Here is an 8,144-nt window from a genome sequence, read left to right on the forward strand (position 1 = left end):
CAAATCAGTATGGCTGCTTTTTATGCCCACTTTGCAAATGTTAAGAACTAAGCGAGTGCAGCTGCTTAAGAATCAGCCTCTTCATTTCTTAATCACCTTTGTGTTTAAACACATAATTTTGAAACCACTGTTGCAGGAGATTAGAAACTGGCTCAGACTCTTCCAGAAGAACCACTTACATCACATTTCAGCAGGACAACCTCAACCAGAAAAAGGATCAAAAATGCCAGTTGCAAATAATACTCTCAGCCAAATTCTGTTGTTGGACCACTTGGCCATAAAAACAGGCACACGGGCATACTGAAAATGCAGCAATATTGTATGTCTGAATAACAACATCTAGCTGTGTGACTGAGTAGACAAATCCCACACTGGAAAGCAAAGGTTAGGGAACAGCTCCAGGCCCAAGCATCCCCACCTGGAAAGCCTGCACAAGCTGGAAGTGGGGCTTACACAGGGGAACAGCAGCTTTGAGGCAAGCAATAGAAGGGAGCAGATGGTTGCTCTGAAGGCAAGTTCTGCCCAGGATCTCATTGCTGGAGATCTGACAATGCAAACCTACAAAGGGAGACAGGCAACTGATTGATTGTGCAGGCCACAGACTTTATTTAAGGTGATCTGATTCACTCTAGCTGGATCTACACATGCACGAAACTTCGAAATAAGTGGCCCTCTTTCAAAAGAATGGGAGGAGCATCTACACATGCAACACCATCTTTCGAAAGGAAATCAAACGAATGGGGCGCAGACATCCAAATCCAGCACTGGTCCCCTTTCGAAAAACTAAATCAAAAGGGTACACGTGTAGATGCTCCACATCCTGCTTTTTTGAAAGAGGGGTCTGCCATGGCGCTGGTCAGCTGGAGCATGGGGCTGCTCCAGCTGGCAGCAGCGGGGCTCTATGATCCCTGCATCTGGCTGCCTTCAAGCAGCATGAACACAGGAACTCTGTGGCAGGAAGCTGAGAGTGTGCTAGGAGCATCCCCCACAAGTGCTGCAGCCCCATGCTCCAGTGCCAAAACCATGGCCACTAGCCAGCCCCTGCACGAGCCCCATGGCCCCCGCTCCAAGCTCTCGCAGGGGCTTCCAGGGTTCTGGAGGGGAGAAAAAAAAGGGCCCCCTCCTGGATGGAGCAGGAGCTGAGGGACCTCCTGGGCCTCTGGAAAGAGGAGGAGGTCCTCCACAAGATGGGGGTGAAGCGGCGCAATGCCGCAGCATTCGCCCGCCTGGTCCAGGGCCTCTTCATGAGGGGCCACCCGGAGCGTACCGTGGAACAGGTATGCTCCAAGGTGAAGGAGGTGCAGCAGGGCTACGCCTGGGCCAGGGACCAAGCCAGCTGCTCTGGGGCAGCCCCAGCCACCTGCTTCTACTTCCAAGAGCGCCGGGGCCTCCTGAGGCTCCGGGACAGCTCCCCAGCCCCGGTGCTCCTGGACACATCGGCCAACGAGCCACAGCCGGAAGTGGAGGAGCAGCCCAGGCCAGGGACACAGGAGGACGAGGGCACCACAGAGTGGTTGAGCGAGGAGGGAGATGTCGCCATCTATATCCCCTCCCACTCATCCAGCTGGGCGACTGGGAGCCGGGCATCCCTAGACATTGCCTGGACATTGCTCCATAGGGTGGGGGCAATGCACCAGCCAGCCACCACACATACGACCAGTGGTCCTGGGCTGCACATATGCCAGCCTGCTGTGGCACACAACACCCCATGGTGGCTCACCAGCTGTGCCCAACACCCACCAGCAGGGGACAGCGCCACGAGCCGCACGCAGGGCCACATCCAGTCAATGCTGGGCAGCACCCGGGGACTGCACACTGTGGGTTGGGAAGGCCCGCCTGCATGAGAAGCCCCTGGCCATACCACCATAGTATGGGATACCCAGCCCATGGAGGGGAGGCGCTCTGTGGGGGTCAGGTGCCCTGTGGGGGGCCTCAGGAGGGAGTTGGCCCGTGGCCAGACCTCCCCCTGGCCGTGGCACTTTACCAGCATGCTGTCCCCTCCTCCATACAGCTGCACCATCCATGGACCAGGAGAGCCCAGTGCTGTCACTGGTCCCCGAGAGCCCCCCAGCAGACATCGGAGGTGGCCAGGCACCAACCCACACCATGCGTCGTTGGGGCCACAGCTGGAGGTCCCACTGCAGAACTGAGGAGGACCCAGCCTACCACCACCAGGCCGAGGTGGCAGAGAGGCACATGCGGCTCACGGAGGCTGAGCCGGAGTGGTGGAGGGCAGAGAAAGACTGATGCACACCCTGGAGGGCATTGGCCAGACGCTCCAGGAGCACGAGGCCAACGTCACCCACCTCCTGGCCCCCCCGGCAGCTCCCCCTGCCAAGCCTGCTCCCACCGCCCCTGCCAAGCCTGCTCCCACCGAGCCTGCTCCCACCGCCCCTGCTGAGCTCCCCGCCAGCCTCACATGCCGGTGCTCCCTGCACCCTCTCTTCCCCGCCAGGGCCCCGTGCCTGGGGAGACGGGGGATCCAGGGGCTGACAGCTCACAGCCCACCACCCCAGCCCCAGAATGAACCCCTCGCTCCTCCAGGTTCGGTGCCCCATCGCCCCCCTCCACACCACATCTCCCACACCTGTACATAGTTCCACATACCATCCTGTTCTTGATAAATGTTTAATTCCTATACACCTCCTTGTGCTGTGCTCCTCGGAGAGGAGTGGTGGGTGGCAGATGTGTGGGTGCAGTGCTGGTAGGGGTGACAGCAGGGGTGGTGGGGGCAGGGATGGTGGGTGGTGGGTAGCAGATGTGCATGGGGGGGGTCACAGGCAGCCATCTACAAAGGCCTGCCTGAGGGCCTCCCTAATGTGGTGGCTGTCCTGGTGGGCCTGGCAGATAGGGGTGGTGCCTGGCTGCTCGTAGCCAGCGCCATCTGCATCGCCCCCCTGGGACACAGGCATCCCCCTTTCCCTCCACAACATTATGGAGGATGCCACAGGTGCCCACCACCTGGGACACATTGAGGACCCCAACCTCTAACTGCATATAGAGGCACCTCCACCACCCCTTAAGGTGCACAAAGGCGCACTCCACGATGTTGCGGACATGGTTGAGGCACTGGTTGAATGCCCCCCCAGGTGGGGTCGCGGTGTCCTGTGCACAGCCACATGAGCCACAACTGGAGGGGGTACGCCACATCTGCCACCCTGCAGAGCAGCATGGTGACATCCCCCCACTGAGGTCTCCTGCTGGGGGACGAACGTGCTGGGCCCCATGCGCCGGCAGAGCCCCGAGTTCCAGAAGACCCGGCCTTCATGGGTGCAGCCGGCCCAGCCCACATAGATGTCCATGAACTGGCAGCCCCTAGCATCCACCAAGGCCTGGAGCATCACTGAATTGTCGCCCTTCCTGTTGACATACTGGCTGGCACTGTGTGGCGGGGTGCGGATGGGGATGTGTGTGCCATCCAAAGTACTCTGACAACCTGCATGGGGGAGAAGGGGACGTGCTCTAGTGCAGGTGTGGTGGGCCATCCCCACCCGCCCCCAGCCCCGTCCTGCCCCCTCCCATCCTGCCCCCTGCAGCAAGGGGTTCCCCTCGCCCCAGCCACCCCACGCACTCATGGCAGACGCATGACCCTGCCCTGCCTTACCTCCGTAAGTACAGCCCCAACAGTGGCCTTGCCAACCCCGAATTGTTGTCCCATGGAGCGGTAGGAGTCCAGGGTAGCCAGTTTCCAGATGGCGATCGTGACCCATTTCCCCAGGGTGAGAGCAGGCCACATGCAGGTGCTCTGGTGCCGGAGTGCAGGAGCGAGCCAGTGGCAGATCTCCTGGAAGGTCTGCCTGAACATGGGGAAGTTCATCAGCCACCTTTGAGTGAGTCACTGCTGCTGGTGTGGGTCCAGAGGTGACAGGGCACCCGGGGAGGAACCCAGTGGTGCCCTGGGTGAGGGAGCCCCACGACCCCAGGGGGACTGCCCAGCCACCCAAGTAGATGCAGGGTGGCTGTGGCGACGGTGCAGAGCACTGACAGCAGGGTCTCTAGGATGAGGGTGTCTTCATGAAGGAGCTGCTGCTGTGCCTCCATCCTGGAGCACAAGTGGGCTCTGCTGGGCTGGAGGCAGCTGGACAGCACTCAGCTCGTACAGGGTGGAGGGAGGCACCCTTTAAGGGAGCAGCTGGCTGTGGCCCTGGAAAGACTTGTCAGCCATGGGACCCTTTCCACTGTGTCTCCTACCTCCCTTCTTTTGAAGGAGGGCTTGGAGCTGTGTGGACACTCCCTTTCAAAAGATCGCAGCAGCCCTTCGAAAGGGCGTATCAACACATCCATCTGCTATTGGCGTGCAGTCGCTCCCTCTCGACGGCCGCTGTTTTGACCACCGAACATCGATTTTCACCCTTTCGAAAGGGTGCTCACGTGTAGACACAGCTTCTGTGGGGGGAAGGAAACATGGGAGAGGCTGCTTCTCACCCCAAGGTGCGAAGCATAGCTGCCCACCATTGGAACCTTGACCGGAGCCCAGTAGAGGGTGGTTCAGGCTCCTCTATCCCATTCCAAACAGATATGACCACAGGTGCCTTCGCCTCAGGGAAAAACCCAGACTTTTAAGACCTTGTCTAGGGTTGCCAGGTGTCCAATACTGCACCGGACAGTCTGGTATTTGGGTTCTCTGTCCAGTTAAAAAGAAATCAAATACCGAACACGTAAATGTCTGGTATTTCAATTTTATTGTAAGTTCTCAGCCACTGGAAGGGCAGGGCCTTTCTGAATACGCATGGCTTCACGATTGGCCTCACCATACGTTGCCCCCACCCTGTCCCGCCTTCAGTGCGGTGTCTGATTGGGGGGAAGGCTCTTGGTCTTGTCCCACACTCTTCCAGGATTGGTGGTGGGCGTCTTCACCACAGGCTTCCTTTGGTGATCGGCAGCACGGCACCCCTGAGCCTGCCTCCTGCATGGGACGATTGGTGTGGACAGGATGCCTCTCTCATCTCCGCCCCTCCATGGAACTCTGATTGATTGCCGGCCTCCGCATCCCTGCCCCTATCCTGCTGGCCTCTGTGATTGAGCAAAGGGGTGCAATAGTAGGTGTGGTGGAGCTGGAGGCAAAGTTGTAGCACATGCGGAGTCTGAACTTGTGAAGCCATCGTGTAACTCACTGCTCCCAGCCACTGCCGCTATGTCTCAGGTATTGGGGATCCCTCACTGGCCTGTTCCCATCCTGGCTGGTGAAGGGGCTGGCTGCCCACCCATTCCATCCCACAGAAAACACTTTTTTTTTTTTACAGGCACACAAGCCCCCCAGCACCTGGTGTCCAGTATTTTTGTGGAGGACATCTGGCAACCCTATTGTTTATTCAAGAACCCAGACCCCAAAGTGCCCCCATTAACAGGAAGGATGGGAAACCCTGGCAGGTGTCGGGAAGGAAGAGTCAGTAAATGACAGGACTTTATTTTCAACAGGGATGCCACTTGCCACACCCACTCTGACCACTAGGTGGCACTGCTAGTTGCTTACCCACCAGCTGCTATATGATGTGAACGTTACTTATTATTCTAGGAATAAAACTGATCTGCCTGGATTGTTGTGAGGTTGTGCACCTGGCGTCGTGGATCAAGGGTCTGAAGCAGATCTCTGAGGGTCTATGAGGTGGCTTATCTGAGTTTTGGTAGAAGCAGAACTATTCCCTTTTTCCCATCCACCAGCTGGTTTGCTGGCATGTGCAATGGACAGAAAAAGTTGACCTTTCATTTCAATATACATTTCCGTACATTCTCACTGAGAAGTTGTTCCCTTCCTTTTAGAACAGCTGGCTATGCAATAAGGCCACCAGTGGTCCTTTAATAAACTTTTCAATTTCAAAGAAGGCCATTATGAATAAGGAGATGTTCTAAGGACAGTTACTTTTGTGGGGAGGTTGAAAACCTGAAGCTACTTTTTCTTTTTTGATGTTCTCTTTTTGTGTGTACTCTCCAGCTATAGTCTTTGGTCCAGTGTGTAAGAACTAACAGCCATAGTTCCTCAGTAAAAAGTGCTTCCAAATATTCATTAAGACATTAATGCTGGTTTCTGTATATTCTACATTCATAAAATTCAGTGGCCAAATTTACTAGTTGTATTAGTCTCATACATTAGCCTTTTTGCTCATGGCGCCTCTGACTTTGAGAAGACAGAATTTCTTTCTCTGGTATTGATCAATGTTGCTGAAAGATCTTTATTTGTGTATTTTCATTGGGGATATTACTAAGATCCACCATTTGGACATCTGGGCTACAGCTGCCCTGTAGCGGTAACTTGAAATAACTTACACAATTTGCTTTGTATATCAAGTTACCTTATTTTGAATTCCGTGCTGTCCATAAGGGTATTTTTAGGTTTCCACTACCCCTCTCACAACAAGGGGTACACCATGCTCAAAATAGCACTGCTATTTTGCGGATGGTGCTTAGCCCCAGAGTTGCTATTTCAGGATACATTTATATACCGAAATAGCAACAACAGCGTAGCCATAGCCCTGCCTGTGCACTGATTGCAGGACAGATCAGAAGAGAGAGAAGGCATGATGAATTTGCAGTGAGATGGTGATGTAGAGGATAAACAGAAAAAAATCTTTTACCTACTCAAATGATTTAGACAAAGAAATATATACTGAAATAATAATTGCAAAGCTATACCGATGGACTGGCTCTTTGCAACCTCAGCTTAATATATTCTCATGGCGAAGTACAGATGACGCATTGCATTCAGCTGGTGATTTGCCCGATTCACACACAGTTATTTAGCCCCTTCTCATCCAACTCTTTCATATTTTCTTAAGATACTTATGACAAATATAATAAAAAGACTTCTTAGATGTTATAGCCTAGAACAAATTTGCCTTAGTTTTCAGCCCCACACTTAAAAGGGTTTATTAATGGGTGAGCAATCCTATAGTCCACTAGGGTGTGCTGCCAACCCAAAAATAACTCACAGCTGATTTCACAGCATATTCTATGCTCAAGCGTGCAAATCATGTTGGCTTTTCCTTACGGAAGTAGAGATTGAGGCTAAGGGACAACAGCAACATAAAAATGGACTTGTGGTTATTTCTTGACAGATATGCTTCAGGATTAAAAAATAAGGCAAGAAGCATTTGGATAAATGAATGGATGAGAAAAAAATCTTTCTTCCAACAGAGCATATCACCATTACATCATTCCCACACCAAACACTCCACTAATACAAGAAAAAGGCACTTAATCTCTGAGTTAATTGCTGTTGCAGAGAGACAAATTAAATGTGAAATCAAAGCTGTAGAAGTCAAGTATGTACATTCAGACCCTTCCAGTTCTAAGAGCAAATGCTATGTGTCTCACTGAAAAGCTGTAGATTTTCTTTCTCCACTGCCTATAGCTAATGTTTTCAGTAATTTATAGTCATGTAAATCTGGAGTAACTCTATGTCAGTGGTTTTCAAACTACAGGTCACAACCCAGTAGTGGGTCACAGAAGGTCAGGTACTGGGTGGAATTGCTGAGGGGTGACCTCGTTACCAGTGGTGGTGCTAATTCTGGCTTCCTGCCTGTCTTGGCCTGGAAGTAGACAGCAGCAGGTCTGTTCTCCTTGCTTAGGAGCGGGATCTGCTGCGAGCCACTTTCAGGGCACAGCGCAGACCACGGTCCCAGGACAGGCAGAAAGCCTGCCTTGGCACCCCTGCTGTGCTGCTCAGCCAGAGCCACATAGGGTAAGCCCGCACCCAAACCCCAAGCACTAACCCCCTACCATAGCTCTGAACCCCCTCCTGCACCCTAAACTCCTCATCTGCCACACCTCCCAATGGAGACTGCGCCCCCTACACACCAAACCCCCACATCCCAGCACCCATCCTGGATGCTGCACTCTAGTCAGTTGGGTCACGGGCATAACAATTCTCTTCAACTGGTCATGAGAGAAGAAGTTTGAAAACCACTGCCCTGCACCTAGTCAATGGAGCGACACTGGTCTAAAACTGGTGTAAATGAAAGGAGAATTAAACCTACTATTTCTAGCTATTGTAATTTGTGAGAAATGACAAACAGTAAACCTATCACTAGCTCGGGATTGTACAGAGCCCATCCTGGGTCTTAAGCCTAACATGTTATGTGGGGATGGAAGGGATTTTTTTTTAATGGCAGCCTGTTAAGCCATTCAAAGGTTTTAAAATGTTAGAA

The sequence above is a fragment of the Carettochelys insculpta genome, chromosome 1 (genome assembly GCF_033958435.1).
Source record: "Carettochelys insculpta isolate YL-2023 chromosome 1, ASM3395843v1, whole genome shotgun sequence".
NCBI classification, from domain to species: Eukaryota; Metazoa; Chordata; order Testudines; family Carettochelyidae; genus Carettochelys; species Carettochelys insculpta.